General features: G+C 45.5%; 1 long non-coding RNA gene and 1 pseudogene across 1 annotated transcript in view; both read left to right on the plus strand.

Annotated features, from left to right (window-relative positions):
- The window catches only part of LOC115253229 (uncharacterized), a 55,056-nt gene extending 43,706 nt beyond the window's left edge, over positions 1–11,350 (plus strand). Inside the window, exon 3 of the long non-coding RNA XR_003891511.1 lies at positions 10,849–11,350. This is a non-coding gene — a long non-coding RNA (uncharacterized lncRNA). The remainder of the gene's footprint in view (positions 1–10,848) is intronic.
- Positions 11,351–11,436: 86 nt separating this feature from the next.
- On the plus strand, positions 11,437–18,582 carry LOC101073624 (protein ELFN1-like; annotated as a pseudogene).
- The last annotated feature ends 662 nt before the right edge of the window (positions 18,583–19,244 follow it).

The raw sequence follows: 19,244 nt of genomic DNA on the forward strand, positions 1-19,244 counted from the left end.
GCCTGCCGGTGCGAACGTGCCCGTCTGCTTCGACTCCATCATCTCTGGAGCTGTTTTAATGTTACTTAAATGTGACGGGAAGGAGCAGGACCATGCAGAGATCGATTAGACTGGCTGGTTGACGGGTCTGCATGCGCCGATATTAAAACACGAGCAGAGGACCGGGGATTTGGGAAATGGGTACCGTGATTGCGGCATTCCGGCCGATATGTTGTCAGGATTAGCGTATCGCAGAGGTCGGCTCTCTCGCCGCTATCTGTGCCTTCATCAGGGGGAGCGAATCCTTGCACGTTCGCACATTAACAGTCTGGAACTCACAGCGACTGCATTTAATGAGAAAGGAGAGAGAGGCGGGAATGCTGGGAAATAAAGCAAGAGTCTTGCGGTGATGGAACTCAGGAAAACAGGCAGAAATTTGTCTAATTCATGATCTCAGGTCCTGAACCGGCTCGCGCTCCTTCTGCTTCTCCAACTGTGAGAAAGCTACAGTTCTGCGTGTTCTCAGGGTGCAAAAACACATTTATCACATTGTGTTTGCTGCCTCCGTCTGCCTTTGCAAACTCCTGTGAAATGCGTGCGTGCACGCGTGCGCGTGTTTGCTCAAGCATTTTGTTTTACAGGAATTCATGTTTTATGTATGTAATGCATGGAAGCATTGTGGCAATGACGCATGTCTCTGAGGGTCAACAATGCATTAAAGCATGCAGGCATGCTTCTGTGTGTGTGTGTGTGTGTGTGAGAGAGAGAGAGAGAGAGAGAGAGAGAGAGAGTGTTTGAGTGTGGGTGCTGCCGTGGTCAATTTAGTGATGCGGTGTTCTTAGGTCAACAGATTTTATGAGGTTTAGACAAAAGGTTTACTGAGTGTCATCAAATTTGCTACACTCTCTCTCTTTCTCAAACACACACACACACAAGCGCATGCACGCACACACACACACACACAATCACACATACAGCTTCTGTGTGGGTCCTTCCAATCATTGCCTGAGTCACCGTTACTATGAGTTGACCTTGGTGAGATTTCTGCTGGCTTTTATGGAGTCAGATGAAGCCGCGGCGTGATGAGGCGCTGACCTCGCCTCTCGCTCGTTTGCTGGCGGTTTTGTCTCGCTTGTCGCACGGCAGCTTTCCCATGTGGGAGTCAGGGGACAGACATGGCACCCTCACCACCCCACCCCACCCACACACGCACACCCGAAATAATGAGCCTGCTGGTTCCCATGATGCCTGACTGGTCAAGGCTCCCTCCCATCAAGCAGCCGACACCAACTCATTACGGCCTAAGGAGGCATGTACACATTAATGTACACACACACACACATGCGCGCACACTCAGACAGCTTGATTTAGCAGCACATACCATCTGTCTGGAATAATTAACCTTTCTATCACTCATTCTCTACACACATACACACATCAAGCCTCAAATGGTCACATGACAATGAAGTTAGGGACTGTTGATATAAATGTCATGTCCAGGCTGTATAATTAAAGCAATGGCTCTTGTTAACACAGTATTGTTGGATAAAAGGTGTTTTGGGCGGATTGAAACAGATCGTTTGCTTATGTTTTAAAGTGTTGGCTCTCTCTGGGTCAGACCCGCACGTTGCAGGCCTCGTTCCACTGGCCTGGCCTGGTCTGGCCTGGTCTGGTCTGGTCAACTACAATCACAGACACAAAATAGCTCTCTCGCTTTCAAGTGTGTTTTTGACTTATGTGAAACTCTCAGAAATATAGAATTTAATCTGAAAAATGATTTCAGACTCTTGCTTACTCACTTCCCTTTGTGACCTCTAGTGGATTCAGATTAAATTAAGCTCTCAAAGGTCCTCTGAGTGTTTTCTTAAAAGAAGAGTGTGTTTGTTGTATGGATGTTTTATGCTGACAGGAATACACACATGGCATGTTTTGAGTGTAATATTTAGTGTGTGCGTGTTTATTTTTAGGGCTCCCATAACTCAGAACACTCTTTTTTCCCTGCTGTCCTGTTTTAAACAGCACAATAAACAATAAACGATAAATATAAATATGTTACAAGAACTGTTATTTGTTATGTATGAGTTAATAAAAGCGGATATAGCAGACTGCAAAGCGCAGAAATCCTACACAAAGTATGAAAAATGATAAAAATATGTGATAAGATGATCCCGATGGTGGGAAAAGTAATCCAACAGATTCCGCCCCATCTTCAAAGCGTGTTCATGTAGATATGCCTTATTTTTCTCTGACATTAAAGACGTCAGAGAGGCCTTTGGAAAAGTGACGGAGCTGTGGGGACATAAGCAGCAAAAGTCCAACCCTGATCAGAAACGCCGGCGTTTAACTGTTGATGTGTTTGACTCAAACGACTGTGTGCACGTTCCTGTACGTGCCACAATCCTAATGTCACTAGCCAAGTGAAGATATTTTGACTGGTCCTCGCATCTTCAAAGGGTCGTCAGAAGGTTAAAAGGGTCATAAAGGTGAAGGTAACTTGTTTAAGTATTTAGTTGTGGTAGTCAAGTTGAGAAAAGGGGTCGAGAAACGCTCGAGTTCTCATTGGGAGTCCTCACAAAGATAATAAAAAGCGTGCGTTTTAAATGAAAGCAACGTCCTGTTTTGTCATTGCGCCTATTGAAGCCCTGCAGCTACTGCTTAACTGGCATTATAGTGCAGCGCAGGCAGAAATATAATAATAAAAAACACTCAAATGGATTTGTGACAGAGATGGGAGGCTGTTTTGAGATGGTTCAACACAGGACAGGAGTGAATTTAAACTAGTTAACCCAGATGAGGAAGCAAGACTGCTGCAGGAACTCTCTTCATCTCAGCATTTCAGAAACATTTGATTATCTTATTAAAGAGCATTTTAATGGAAAACTCCTAAAACTTCGTCAGCTATAAAGTGGAGCGGCTCTGAGAGGACCTCGCTGATGTTCTGTCACCAGAACCAGTATTTATTTATGGGTCTGTGTTCAAATTAAAAACCTGCGGGTGACCTCATAAACCACGATTTTATTCAGGTGGATAAATCCACACCACAATCATGACAAGGACTCAAGGAAATGGGTGGAAATTATGGAGAAAATTTACATTAACATCCAAACAGAGACCTGATTTCACAGCTGGATCCTCTGATTGGTTGTTGTAGCTCTTCTGGGGGTCACAGATCTTAGCATCTCCTTACTTCTTCATTAAAATGGTCTTATTTAACAGACAAAAATGTGGAAAAAAATGTGTAAAACGTAAAAAAGGTCAAACTCTGGATCTGTGTCACATGACCTAACCTGCTGACACCTCAGACTAAACTCAAGAATTTTAAAGGCTGTTGTGTTTTTCCATATGAGTTGATGGTGGCTAACAATCAGCAGGCCTGGCTAATCTGTCTGGATCCAGCAGAACTGAGGTGTAGTTGGCTGAACTGGTGTCTCCTCAGATTTCAGCTGCTCCACCTTCTCCCAGCCACGAGCTCATCCGTGACGGAGAGCTAAACACCATCTGCTCACTGTAAATTCATCCATTATAAAAGTCAGACACATTTCATCTCTGGTGCAAAAGCGCGGAACAGGAGAGAAGAGAGAGAGATGATTCTCTTTCATTTCTTCCAGCTGATGTTGCCTCCATCACAGGATGTTCTCACACCGTCGTTCTTCAGCTTTGAATCATTTTACAAGGTTGTAAAATTTCCACATGCACCAGTTCAACCCTCCCAAATACACATTCACTCTCCAGCTCCCCCATGTACCACCGTGCTAACAATGTGCATTGGGCCCACACCTCATTTACCACCGGTACGCCGTCGAGCACTCTGCGGCTGTAAGTGTGTTCCTCGAAACAAGGTGGACGCGGGAAAATGGTGACGCTTCAGCTTTAATGTAGCAACGGCAGTTTCACTAGATAACAACAGCCTGGATCAGTGCAGCAGCATCACATCTGGATGTCCAGATTCACTTTGTCTCTCTCTCTCACACACACACACACACACTTAGAGTTACGTGTCAGATGAATACTTTCACCATAATGTGTTTATCAGGAAATAGCAGCAGTGCGAAAGGGGTGATTGGGACTTTCTCTCTATATGTATCTATCTATATCTGTGTGCATGTGTGTGTAAGTGTGAGTGTGTGTTTCTGCTGAGTGGACGCACTCATGTTGCGTTGATAACATTTTACACTCGGCTCCTGTAAGACAGGAAGGAAAGTAACAGCTTGAGGTGTCTGAATGATGCTTTTTCAGCTGTTTCTGGCTGTTTGTTTGTGCATGAGAGAGTGAGTGAGTGAGAAAGAGAGAAAGAGAGAGAAAGAGAGAGAGGCTGCTGGGACGGAAAAGGAGAATAAGACGCTCTCTCTGTGAGTTATGGGACAGAGCCGTTGTCTGTCAAAGTTTTAAAGTCAAACTTCTAAAGTTCTAAAGTTCGGAGACAGGCCATATCACGGTCCACCTACCAGAGCCCATAAGCTGTGCATTCTATTACTAGGAGGTATGTGTGTGTGTGTGTGTGTGTGTGTGTGTGCGTGTGTGTGTGTGTGTGTGTGTGTGTGTGCACGCGTGTGTGTGTGCACGCGCTTTTGCACATGCTGTATTGTGAGGATGAGAATGCATATTACAGTTTTTTGGAAGGTGAAGAGATTTTGGCTGGTCCTCACCAGTCTGAAGGTGAGGACTTGGCTGTTACATCAAGAGAAGAGTTAAATGAAATTAATTTCTGGGTAATGGGCTATTACATCTGTGAGAGCCCTCGCAAGGGTAGTAGAACAAACAGATGTGTGTCTGTGTGTCTGTGTGTCTGTGTGCCTGTGTGTGCATGCACATTAGGATTGCATTATCATCACTAAAGCTGCATTCTCGAGTTAATTTATGCTATAAATCTGTTTTTTATTGCACTTAATGATACAGTAAATTTCAGATGTCAGCAGAGTGAACATTTTCAGGGATTACATTTATGGCTGGAATTGTTCTTCATTATCAGCAGGAATTAAATTGTAGCCTGGGCATTACTGTAATTAGTGCAGTGGCTTCATAGCAGGAAGGGGCCTGGGTCCACATGGACTCTTGGACTGGGACTGTAAATGGTCCCTCAGTGGGGATGGGGGGGGGGGGGGGTCACTCTCATTTCATTTAACACCATCATCTTTAGTCCAACATGATTCTGTGTGAGCAGCACAGGTCGTTAGCTTAGCATGTGTAAAATATGACCAGTCCTTTCATAACAGAGTGGCTGTGTGTGCATGTGAGTGTGTGCATGTGTGTCTGGGATCACACATTGCTTTTAGACATGTTTATCTTCAACATTAGTGTGTGTGTCCAAGAGCGAGAGAGAAAGAGAGAGAGAGTGTGTGTGTGTGTGTGTGTGTGTGAGTTGTGTGTACTTTGCAGTGTGAAATCCCATTATGCATGTTAAACCCACTTTGGCCTTCTGCCTGCTCAGAGAGAGAGAGAATGATGCACACACACACACACACACACAAACACACACACAGCTGTCACAGTGTGTATGTGGACACCCATGTATGTGGACTGCTGTGTGCGCGTATGTGTGTAGTGTTGTCCTCTATCTTTCGCACTTTTCACTTTATACGGCATCAAAACACAGTTCATGGGCCCATTTTAGTGTTGAAGTTTGGATTTTTAAACATGCTAAAGTGAAAAAGCACCAGAGCCGATGAAACCATCACTTGGCAGCAAAAGGCAAAGAATAAGGAATAAGGTTGAAATTTCCACCAAGAAAACGGTCCGAGCCTGTTTTTCCACTTGGTTTTTCTTGGGCACGTTTGTTCCCATCAAAGGACACAAAATGGGGCTGAAACTCTTCAAATGTGCTGCCAGCCTTTTGTAAAGGGACTGTGACTTGGAGCGTGTGGAGAAGGGAATTTTAGAGGCATTACATGGACTCGCTCACCTTCTGCCGCCGACTCTCGTGAAGGCCTCTGCAGAGCTGTCCTCTCACCTGTCAGTCAACCCGAACAGTTATGGGCTGAAACACAAAAAGAAACACGCGCGTGCGTTCAGACATTGCTTTCATGGTACGCGTGGAAGGTTCTGGGGCTTTGATGTAGGGAACGCTCCGTCTTTGATGAGATTCACTGCCAGGTTGTGTGCTAATTGAAAGGAAGCGGCCATTACAAAGGTCTGCTCCGTGTGACGCTGCAGGATTTAACATATTCCCTCTCTGCTCATCACTCTCCTCCACCCTCACCCTCTTCTTCTCCTCTAAATGTAAAGGGGTTACGTAACCGTATATGTTCCCTCGCCACTGAGGATTGTACACGCCATTTCCTTTGTTCACCTCTCTCTCCAGGGCAATGACAGGCCCCCAAGGGCGGAGATCAATATTCACTATTATTGTTATTACTGTTGTTGTTAATGAAAGGTTGCCCTGCGGAGGAGGAGGCGGCAGACAGACGCTCAGGAAAAGAGTCAGTCAAAAAAAAACAAAAGCGCCTATCAACTGAATCCATTTCTCCTCATTCTCCGCTCGGTCTCTCTCTCCCTCTCTGTCGCCAATGCCGGCTGTGTGGCGCGCAGTAAAATATTTCGGTGATAGAAATGTCCGTCACGCTCCGCCTTTCCGTATCTTTTATAGAAACGTCCATCACGTCCAGTCCGGACGTCAGCTCAACCTCCCCTTTCTCCTTTAAAGCCCAGTGGGGGAGGTGGGGGAGAAAAGACGCATGTTCTTCCCACCAGGGATGTGTTTTTGATTTTGTGCGCCGCTACTGGAGATGTCAGTCACACTGATGGAGCGGGGGGGGGGGGAAGGGGGGGACCACCAGTCCAAACAGATCACATCCTGGTGGAGGTTGGTGGATGCTGTAGACAGGTGACAGATGCAGAGTTGCTCCCATCGTTAGAATTGGAGTCGCACTCGCCTCCCAACCAGTTGCTTTTTGACTCCCCTCCGCTGGTCCATGAGATTGGACCAGATCCAGATTCACCTCCCCTGGATATGGAGGCAAGCTGGAGTCAATCCACGTGAATTAACTGTTATTCAAATGTGCCTGGAGGACCCAATCAGCTCTCTGTGTCAATATAGGCATAGACCCCTTTTTCCAGCAACGTTCCCTGGAACTTTCATTTCCTGGAAGAAAAAAAAATTCCTGGTTATCTGTGTGCTTTTTCATTCCTACTGTCCCTCAAAGTTCCTGGAAAATGTAACTAGATCAAGTTGATGATGGTGTCTATGGGTGCCCGTCTGACCTGTAGCTTTTTGGAAATAAAATAACAAGTTAGCATCTGCAAAAACAGCAGTTTAGTGGGGGTGGGGAATGGTGCCGGTGTGTTTTGGCATGCACTGTCCTTCAGGATGCAGGAATTCTGGGGAATCTGAAAAATCTCATCCCACTACTGGGGCCCTCCTTCATGGAAAGTAGAAATGCGCTGAGGTTTAGATTCATTGCCAATACTCTCACGTTAGCTTGAATAAATTGAGCTTTTTTTGTCTAATTTAAACCACTTTATGTGCTGAGATTCCTCTTGTGTGGTATAAATTCCTGTTTTCCAGTAGTGACTTCATAAGAATGAATTGGATTTGTTCTGTCCAAGGCTGTAATCCCCCAGGCAGACAGAGATTAAGGCGCGTCCATAGTTTGACACGTCTGTGTCCCTATGGATCGATGAACGTCGTGCATGAGTCCATGTTTAACTAGGCAACACTAAATATACAAGAGAATAAAAAGGTAGACGTGCGCTCCAACACCCCTCCCCCCTAAACTAACATCTTATCCAGTGATGACGGCTCCCGCGGATTCATCCCACACGGCGCCAACCGGCTCTTTGAACTCCGACAAAGAATTCACTTCCCCAGTTTTTGAGCCTTTAAGCAGACGCATTTACACGACCAACTCAAAGGATCCTAAAGACGGTCGGCCATGTCGCTGTCAGGCCTCCAGGCAACAAAGAGGAAAAACAGGAGAAACTGTTGTTCATGTTTTTTGTGTTGCATAAATGCCTAAATTATTTGGGAGCGTTGCTAACAATAGAAGCCCCTCGTGAATGTTCTCAGCGAGAGTTTCAAAGAATAATCTGCAACTTTACAGTCGGTCGCCACTAAAATTTGAACCTGAACTCCTGAAATGATTTCAAATAGCATAAAATTGTACCAAGAATGCTCACAAACTGCAGCCATGCTAAAGCACAAGGAGTTGTCCTGGATTTGGTGGTGTTAGCGCATTATTATTAGCTGCTTAAGGAAAAACGTTGTTGCTTCTTTTTATCATAAATCAACTCACTCTTTACAAACTTCTCTCCTTCCCTCCGCCAAAGAACAACGTCACATACTTGGAGGAATTTGAGCATGCAAACAGCGTAGGAATCAGCAGTCGTAAACACGGGATAAAGGCATTATGGGTCATTTGTCCTCCCGTTTTTCCTCCCTCATTTCCCAGAATTGTCGGTAAATGAGTATATATTTCGGTATATATTTCCTACGCTCCCATGCTCTGGAATATTAAGTCCAGGCAGAGTATATATGAACAGCTACACACTGATGGTGTTTCTTGTAGGTGTTTGCTTCTTTATCCTGCATGTATGAATAAGAATGTGTCCCCTGTTATTAATGCGCTCATATTTCTGCTCGCAACCTTTTATGGAGCGTAGCTTTACTCTTGAGTGCTGCTCATCAGTCACCGGGAAGAAGAGGACTCGCAGCCAGCTCCTTCATCTGAAGGTTTTATTCCTGCTGATCAATGTGCTCCTCTGAATTAAAGCTGAAATTCTTCACAGAAGAAAAAGCCTTTACATTTAGAGCTTCAATTACCTGCATGAAAAGATGTGAAGCGCCCCCTGGTGGCTGGGAGCTGAGATAGCAGTAACATTTTCAACAACAAAAAAGAATTTAATAGATGGACAGTTTTCAAAGCTATTTATCACATTCCTTCTCCATGTGTCTGGAGGCTCCACTGCCAGCAATGGATTATTACCCATAATTCTGTTGCTGTCACATAAACCATTGGACTATAAATGAAGTGGATCAAATGATCCAAACTGGATGATTCCAGGATTATTTCAACATCGGAATGCACGTTTCCTGCTCAGCTGCCACCAGATCAGGACACAGTTATTTCAGTGATTACATTGATCAGGACTAATGCTAAAAAAAGAAGAGCGGCAATTGATTTGAAATTCTGCTGATGCGAAACCTCCCTGAGTAAACCTCACTTTTGCCTTCGATGCTACAACGAAAAGGCAATTTATATAAATTCCCGCTGCCTCAACATCGTGTTTTTGCATCCTAATAAGTGGCAAAAGTGTCAGCAGGTGTCTCCGTTAAAGCATTTCTCCCATCTTTTGCTTAATTAGACACTGTTTCAGGCGTACAGTTCTTTTCCGGTATTCTAATTATTTCTGTTGACCCAAAAACGGTCTCTATTCAGCATCCACATTCTCAAGATACTACTTACATTTCTGCTCCTGTAAATAGGGTGTGTTTGTGGGTGCCGTTTTCTATTTTACCTGCTTCTGACTGGGAGTGTGTCCACTATACCCATCTGCCTTGGCTAAAAAAAAGACCTTACTGTGTAAATGAATGAAAAAAATAGGGCTGTTTTACGGAGACGGACTCCCATTGAGAGGCTTCGTACCCCGCTGGTTATTCGAGTGTGTAAAAGGAAGGCGAGACCCACTTTACTCTCCTGAGAAAAGCATGATGTATCCCCCAAACCAGCACAACTGGAACTTCCTGCCCATCGTTTGATGGTTTGTTATGCTGTGAATATTTGAGTATGACATGAGCAGCAGCGAGCCGGTCATGAAGGAAGCCGAGGGAATATTCCACATGACGGCTCAGCGGTGGCGTTTGCACGGCAGAGAGCCGGCCGGGGGGAACCATGAATGATGCAAAATGTAAAAGAGGCCTAAGAGTTCCATCTGCATCCATCACATTGTAGTCACTATAAGTGCGTTTTCTACAACGAGAGGTCAACTGCGAGCTGTGTCAGTGCTATCATATCTCCTCCTTTGTGTGGCCCTTCAGCCGACATCGCTACCGTCGGTACGGAGAGAGGTCAGACGGAAATCAACCATCCGTGCCTGCTGAATAAAGCATGTGCTCTCGTTGCTTTGCATACTCACGACACCACTGGGAACTCCGCTCTCAGCGGTTTGTTTACCCCGGCTTTAACCCTTGGTCAGCAGAATGGACGTTTCCTGTGTTGGTGTTTAGCTGGCGGCAGTTCCCGTCCTCTCTCAGGTGGCGCGTGGCCTCGTGTCGCGTCGCAGGAAGTCTTCCAGTCCTTTGAAAAAGCTGCTGACTGGCTGGAATAGCATTAGCTTGTGCATACACAGAGAATATTCTATTGTGACTGTACACCTGCACAACCGTAGATGTACCCTACCGAACCTTGGTGACATCACATCCTGTTTTGTGGCTCCTAAACAAGAAGCCTGATCAGACGGTTCAAAGTCGTCTGTCTTCCCACCATCCTCTCTTTTTCCTCCCAGGATGATTCTCTTTTGTCCCTCTGCTCTACACTCTCATTTTCACCAGGACGTGTTTTATTTGGAACAGATTAATGAATTAGTTACAGAGTCAGACTTATGGCTGTACCTCTCTGAGGACCGTCATAGCCCCTGAGGTGTGGTGGAGAACGTCTGTGTGGGTTCTGTTATTGTAGACTTGCAAGTGCATGTTGTGGATGCATTAATCTAAAAAAAATGGACTTTTCGAAACATGTTTCATGAGACTTGGAAATGTGTGGGTGTGTGTGTGTGTGTCTATATCAGACCAACTAAACTGACTGGTTATAGAGGGACAATTAGGATTAATGGACTGGCTACAGTGGGACGGATACCACAGTGATGTTGTTATGAGTCTTCCCACTCTTACAAAACCAACCTGAAGGTTTTTGTCCCATTTTTCTTCTTTCCTTCCAGTTTTCACTCCAGGCCAGAGCAGTGAGCAATGAGGAGTAAAGAAAGGGGGTGCTCGTCCAATCAGAGATGCAGATGGCCAAAGAAGACATGAGCTGCAGCCAATCAGGGACAGAGAAAACTTCAGATTTATACTAATATTAATGTAATCTGATTACTTTTAAAACAATCCAGTTTGATTAAAGCCACAAACCTGCCCACACTGTGATCACACCATTCCCAAATTCAGTCACATGTTGATGAGTCAGTAATTCCAAACCCGGCTCTCTGTTTAATGACAAGTTGAGGGGAGGACGGGACATTTTTACCATGCTGAAACTGAACCTGAAGTAGTACAGTCAATAAATCTGACAGAGGAGTTCCCCGAGCCCCAAACGCTGATATATTATTCCATAAAGTCGCACATGCCCTTCAAAATGTCACCAACCTACCAGAATAAATGTTAGATGGACAGAATCTCTGGTCGGCTTTTTCCAATGGACACTGTGACGACATCCCAAATGGCCCAGAGGACAGGACAGAGACGGCGGAGACCCAGCGTGACTGGAGGTTCCTCGTCGGCGGTGCTCTCCACATTCCTCTGTTGGCTGGTCGTGCTGTCAGTCATGCGGTTGCCCGTGGTAACAGCTGACTGCTGGCTTATCGAGGGGGAGAAAGGCTTTGTGTGGCTGGCCATCTGCAGCATGAATCAGCCTCCCTATGAGTCCATCCCCGCACACATCAACAGGTGAGCACACCGCCAGTCAAAGCGGGTTCCCTCTACAACCCAGAGCTCTTTTTGGACCCTCAACCTTCTCTCCACAGCACTATCGTGGACCTGAGGCTGAATGAGAACAAGATTCGGTCCGTGCATTACTCCTCCCTCAGTCGCTTTGGGAACCTCACCTACCTGAATCTCACCAAGAACGACATCAGCTACGTAGAAGATGGAGCCTTCTCAGCCCAGTTCAACTTACAGGTGAGCAGTGACGGTTAAGATGCAAGCGTATTTTGGAAGGTGAAGGCCACAAGCAGATGTTCTTCAGCCACTGATGCAGTGAAAAAAGTCCCACAAATGTTTATTGTACCAGTTAACGGTACTCAAAGCTGGGATGTTTTTCCTGCTTTTGCTAAAGTGAAAGAGGCAAAGTCTTCCAGCTCGACAGGAACAGCAGCACCAGCTTGTTATGGATCCTATAAACGATGCGGCAAAAGTGCTTTTTCTTTTCCGACCAAACTCAGCAGACTGCTGCCATCATGAGCTGGCATGTTTACACGGTTACCCTGGCGGCTGGAGCTGTTCCAGGGAATAAAACGTGAACACATTCTCCGTGCATTCAGTGTGGCGGCAAGGCTTAGATCACCATGTGAGACATGGGCCACGCAGAACCGTCGTCTGCTTGTTCCGCATGTTCCGGGCCTGCAGCAGGCGACTCTTGGTGTTGGCTCACTCTGTCGGAGATTAGAATAATCCCACTTGGTCTTTGTCTCTGCAGGTTCTCCAGATGGGGTTTAACAAATTGAGGAACCTGACTGAGGGGATGCTGCGAGGCCTGGGCAAGCTGCAGTACCTGTACTTGCAGGCGAACCTCATCGAAACCGTCACGCCCAACACCTTCTGGGAATGCCCCAATATAGAGAATATCGACCTTTCCATGAACAAGTACGGATCTTCATACTGATGCAAAATCTGTCTGACTTTAATCTGAGATTCTGTAACTGTGAAGACCCTTAAGACTGGGCCAGAATCTAAATGAGCTTCATATTTGTGGTTTATGGAAAGCAATTTCATCCAAAAACTAGTTTTAAAGGCAGCTTTGAGCTATGGAAACTGCAGCGATGCAGTTTATTTGAACCGCTGATTTAAATGTTATTGATTTTTTTTTTCCATGTGAGAGCCGAGATGAGCAAAAAGAAAGAGAGGGTTTGGAGGCAAAAGCCCAGCTGCAGCAGAGCTACACTGGAGAATAGAGCAGGTTTGAAAAACAAGGCTGGAACATTGATGTTAAATGTCAGGCATTACTCCAAGGACTGCTGTCTGGAAGAAACAGGAAGACGCAACTTAACGCTGCGATAATCCCGCTTTTCACTACCAGTTGAGCTTCCCGCTCTTCTTGTTGGGAATAAGTGTACCCGTACTGAAATGGCATCGATTGCTTTGATGTTATGATAAAAGCAACAGCAAAAACAAGCAAGTTGATCCACTCTTTGGGCTTTCTTAAAAGCCACTAGGGGACAAAGATCGTAAACTGCTGCAGAGGAAGGAACAGGTTTGCCTTTGAGAGGATGCTCATTTTGCAGAACAAGTTGTGGGGGAGGGCTTGCTTGGGCGTGAATGAGAGCCATTGTGGCCTAGAAAATGCAACCAGCTAAAAAAGAGAGACACAAGTGGAATTAAGGTTACCAAACAGCTCCAGGCGACATCAGCTGGTGCGGTGGGGTTTATGGCCGTGTTGGACTTCAAATTTCAGATTTTTGAGGCCATGATTGAACGTGGCCGCATGCTTACTCATATATGTGTTAATACTGTGTTCACTTACATGCTTTTCCCGAAGGTTAAAATGTAAACGGGTCCTTTGTCCCTCTGCAGGATCCAAGTGCTGGATGGAAGTTTGTTTTCTGGACTCTCAAAACTAACAACCTGTGAACTTTACACAAACCCCTTCAACTGTTCCTGTGAGCTGCTGGGTTTCCTGCGCTGGCTTTCAACCTTCCCCAACAGGACCAGCGAGAGGATGGTCTGTGACTCTCCTCAGGGGTTCTTTGGTTACAGCCTCCTGAGCCAGAACCTTCGCATGTCTTCTCAAGGCAACGCCCTCCATATGCTTAGCGTCGTCTGCACAGACGTCGACAGCAGCGTAACGTCATTCAATGGCATTGGCATGGTCGATTTCACCACCATGCTTCCAGACTTTGCATCTCCCTGTGGATTGGACGATTGTGCCTCTGGTACCCCTCCAGACGAGGTAATCAACTTCAGCCCTATTTTCTCCGACACCAATCCAATCATGACTCTAAAGCAGGTGCAGCACTCGAGCGCGGTGATAACTGTTCAGCTCCCTCACCCATACAAGAAGATGTACATCCTGGCGCTTTACAACAACAGTTTCTTCATGGATATCCAAAATTTGAGACGTCAAAGAGAAGACATTGAGCTGAAAAACCTAAAACCTAATACCAATTACACTTACTGCGTAGCTTCTATACGAAACTCTTTGCGTTTCAACCACACCTGCCTGACAATTTCCACTGGCCGCCAGAGCGGTGTGGAAAGGGCAGTAAATAAGTCATCAGCCACCCATTACATAATGACTATTTTGGGATGCCTTTTTGGGATGCTACTCTTCCTTGGCCTTATTGTCCATTGCCTGAGGAAGCGAAGACTTATGGAGGAGAAGGAGAGGAAAATGAGCCGGATCCAGAGGACTCTGATCGAGCTCAAGTATGGTGGAGACGATGACATAGAAGGAGGAGGTGTAGGCCCAGTGTCCCAGAAGCTTAGTGCCGGGGACAGTTTATCCAGAATCCCTTACCTTCCTCAGGGTGGAGAGATCGATCCATACAAGCTGCAAGAGGTGATAGAAACCCCACCACACAAGCCAGCTAAACCTAATTACATGGAGGTGAGAGGGTCCGGCATTGAGAGGGAGAGGGAGAGGGAGAGGGAGAGGGAGAGGGAGAGAGAAAGAGAAAGAGAGATGTCACCGCAAGCCAATCCCCAAGGCTCAGTCGCTGAGATCTCTACTATCGCAAAAGAGGTTGACAAAGTTAACCAGATAATCAACAACTGCATAGACGCACTCAAGTCAGAGTCAACCTCGTTTCAACAGGGGATCAAATCTCCCTCTGCAGGCGGAGGGTCTGTTTCCACGGCAGAGCCTCAACTGGTGCTTCTCTCTGAGCAAGTGGAAAGAGTAGACAGAGGAGGGGAGTTTTTGTCACCAGTTTATAAGGGAGGAAGAGGAGGAAGAGATGAGAGGGGAAGAAGTTACCATCACTCTCTGCAGAGACATCACAGTATGGACGCTCCTCCCACCTCCAAACGGCCTAGTACCTCTTCTTCACCAGGCTCTGCCCGCAGCCCACGGTCTTTCCGCTCAGAGGGAGGATACCACTCCTCAGAGACACGCTACATTGAGAGGACCTCACCTGGAGAGAGAGGAGAAAGGGGAGGAGGATGTGGAGACGCTATCCGTACAGTCAATCCAGCAGCAGCCATCCTCCGGGCAGAAGCTCAGCGAATTCGCCAGTACAACGAACACCGACACTCCTATCCCGGCTCCCAGCAACAACTCCAGGAGTTGCAGCACCATCCCCAGATCCTCCAGGAGCTCCACCACCACCCAGGCCGTAAACCCTCAGTGTTAGACCCCCTTACTCTCAGCAGGCATGCCAAGCAGCGTGAACTTGCTTACTCTCAACTCTCCCCACACTACCAACTGTCACCCCAATACCACAATCTCAGCTACTGCTCCAGCCCAGAGGAGGATGAGGAAGAAGAAGGGCTCCTCTGCACACCGACCCTGGGGCTATGGGAGAGGTTCAAGCTACACCGCAAGAGGCACCGGCAGGCTTCCATGGAGGATGAGGGATACATGGCAGCAGGACACGCACTCCGGCAAAAGGTGCAGTTCGCCAAGGATGAGGATCTTCATGACATACTGGACTACTGGAAGGGTGTTTCTGCCCAGCAGAAGACCTGATCCTACTGCCTCCAGTCCAAGATGGAAGATCATCGACACTACGCCCATAAAGTATTGATACAGATACTTTTCCCAAAAAAAGACCTGTAAATAAACATACGCGGACTTACAGGAAACAGAATCTGTCAGTGCCAACACACACACACAGACACACACACAAACACACACACACACATACCATTACACAAACCAAGCCTTTGATTCTCAGACAAGGAAGACTGAACTAATATATTACAGAAGAAGAAGAAACATCCTAACTTATAGAGAGACTGAGTTTTTTGTAATGTACTGGAATTATAGCTCAGACTTATGTAGCTATTTGTATGGAGTTTTGACTGAGGAAAAAACTAACAGAAACCTTAAATGTTGACAGGCAGCCCATCCCGAACATCTTTAGTCTCCAGGATGAAATACATCAAACCTGACCACAGCGGATAAGTTTGAGCTACTCGTTTTCTCCCTCTCGCTGTGATTTTTACAGGCGTAAAACAAAATGGCTCCTGGATGGGTTGTCTAGCAACAGTAACGTTCAACTGTGCTGAGATTGAGTAGGTAGCTCTCACCGGAGAGTGAGTATATGTGCCAAATCTACCATGGGAATAGAACCCTACTGTGTACCAACTTCTCCTCAAGTTTTTATAACCAGAAAAAAATAGAATGATATGTTACTATTAATTATTCTTACATTATTGGTCTTATTATTCTTACTCTCCTCACCATTACTACTCTATCGTTTGAATGGCATGGCTCTCTCGTGACTGTGTTTTGACTCTTGAACCTCTCAGCTGAGATGTGCGCACCGACAGAGACAAACTCTTTGGGATTTCCTTTTCTACCAAGAGGAATGTACTCGGCGTGGAGCCGAAAATCAAACGCCGTCCTTCCTCTCGGTGAACCCGGCAACACCCACCCCTCGTCCTCCTAAAAGATGGAACTCTGTACAGAATGGAGAGGAAGGGGGGGAGGGAGTTCTATATTTACAACTGCGGTGACTGTTTTCTTTGTACAACATGGTTTTGAAATATTTGAGACTTTCCAGAAACAAGAATCCCAAGTTAGATATCTACCTGCTCACTCACAGAGGTACATTTTTGATTTTGAAATCGAACTTAATGAAAAAAAATCTAATCTTCGAATGAATGTCTTCAGCTCCCACAGGGAAAACATATCTGCACTGTTCAAAATCAAAAACGACTCTTTGGAAAAGACCTAAAGCACTCAGCTTCCTTCCTGATATGTGATAGAGTCACTGTGTTGCCACATTTTGGCAACCCCGTGTTGACTCCTCCCATCTGCCGGACTTTTGTTTTGAGATTACCGATGTTCAATCCATCTGGTTCCACTGTGGTGCCACCGTGCCAACTTGATCAATCACAAAGTGGTGAATTTTAAATATCCGCAGAACTTTACATCCATTTGCCAAACTGATAAACGATTTGCACAAAAAGCTCCGCCTCCATCGGTTCCCATCACATCCTCCAGTCGTTTCTATGACCAAAGTACTGTGGTAGTGAATTGATACTGGCAGCACCCAAACAACTGCCCACCCCCACCCTAATAGTTACCCTAGATATCACGCAGCCACATCCACGCACAAATGAATGTATTCTTTGAGGATTAATACTGTTTAGCTGGATTGTACAAATGTATCAGATCCACTTTTCTGTTAGAAAACTTGCCGGTCTAAAGCCGACTCAAAACGTGGGATGAATGGGAATATTCACCTTCCTAACCCGTTTCCACTAGACTTGGTGTTGGTGTTTGACCTGTACCGGTGACAGTTACAAACTGAGTCAAGGTAACAGAAAGTACAGCAAGAATGGAGGTTAAGGTACGTTGTCAATATAAGTTCCGGATCACATGATCATCAATGAGCCTTAGTCCCTGCATCTTGAAATAAAAGATAAATCAGTTCCAAAAACAATTTTGTTAAAAAAATCTTTTTGAAACATAAAACCACCTGGATGAAAGAGGCTGAAATAGCGCCCCCTGAAGGTGGAGCAGTTTACTGTGAACTGGAAGAACTGGTGCTATGACAAGCAAGAACACCACAACCAGCTCAGTGGAAACGGGACAAACGTGACTCAGATGTTGGGCCCAAAATTAAAACCACACGCATCTATAGAGTTTCTACAAAGGAGATTTTGGCCTCTTCACAGGCCGATACTGATGTTGGTGTAAATGTGGGATCGCAGGTCAGAAAATGTCATAAAGGGCAGTTTTTTTCCAGGACAGCCAGGATGGGAACATTTCAATTCTGAAAATTGACATAGGGTAAAAAAAAACTGAATATCTATAACAGTTTTTTGTTGTTGTTGTTGTTGGATGGAAATGTTTTATTGAGTTCAGAATGCTCAAGTCATCAAGCCCAGTTAAAGCCACAGTCGTGGGTTAGTGGATCGGCCACGGCGCTAACTTCGACAAACATTTTGGCGCTGATCCGAGGAGAATTGTTACGCATCCCAGATTGCGGCTTTATGGATACAACAGCCTTAAACGTTAGACTTTCTTTGACCTTTTCAAAATTGCTTTGAAAAGACGTTTCCTGGTTTCTAGGCAAATACTTTCCTGGTTCATTTGTTTTTTTAATTGCTTGATTTAAGCCTCACTTGAGCATTCTTTTATTAGGGGTAATATCAATGTAGCGATGTATTAAAACACTGTTTTCATTTCATTCTGTTCGCGAACAATAATGGCCTGAAGTTGTTACGTGTCAGAGTCACTGAGCTCCTCTGGAATCAGATGAACCAGATGAAGGAACCGGCTGACCTGAATCGTCGGTATTCTTCTTCAAAGAGTGATGAAGACAGTCTGTTTATGGAGCTACGGTGCCTGGAAATGAATAGAGGTTGTACCGACAACAGACAGAAATCACACCGGAGCATGCTGCAAGGACCTCTTCAGCGGAAGCTTGTGTTGTATTATTCTAGTGACTCAGGAGCAAGGAAGTGAAGGAGAGAGCGAAAATGCTCTGCCATAGGCTCTCTCAGAGGCTTTCTTTTCTTTATTTTCTTGTCAAAACATTAAAATGAGCACAATAAATTAGCTTTTCTTCCACTGTCTCCTTTCCTGGAGAAAGCGCACCACTGCCAGAGGTTTAAGATGCACTCAGGACTCTCATTTGATTTTCAAAAAGGTTTATTTAAGTGGGCAGGGAGGGAGTCTGCAACACTAAAAAGAGGAAAACTTCAAAAATAAACTCCAACTTGACTGGTCTGCAGTGTTCGGTAGTGATGCCACAATATCCAAAATCTTTTTGAGGGCATGCAGCAGCACAAAAGGGCCGGGTTTATAAATGCAACAACCACTGTTAATGAATGCAATGCTACAAAGCCAATGTCTTTGGCCAAGCATAAAAAAAACAAAAAACTCATCATACCCACATGCTCGTGGTGCTACATTTATTAGCAACGCATGGAGTCATCAAATCCCTATCAAGGCTGAGCATCTCTTAACAGGTCATTCAGCAGCACTCGGAGGGTAATTTAATTCCCTCATATTGATGAGTTGTGTCATAACATGGAAGCACAATAAATGCAGATGACAGTGGTACAACAGGAGCAAAATGAGGGTCACGAATGCTAAACCTCACGCGGCCTTCAGGTGAATATGCTTTGATTAGTTAGCCGCCTCCACTCAAACACTGGGGGGAGTTGGAGCTTTAAACTGACACTAGACAGTAGGCTATACGAGATTAGCATATATTTAGTAATTAGC

This window comes from Takifugu rubripes, chromosome 17, assembly GCF_901000725.2.
Source record: "Takifugu rubripes chromosome 17, fTakRub1.2, whole genome shotgun sequence".
Classification (NCBI taxonomy): domain Eukaryota; kingdom Metazoa; phylum Chordata; class Actinopteri; order Tetraodontiformes; family Tetraodontidae; genus Takifugu; species Takifugu rubripes.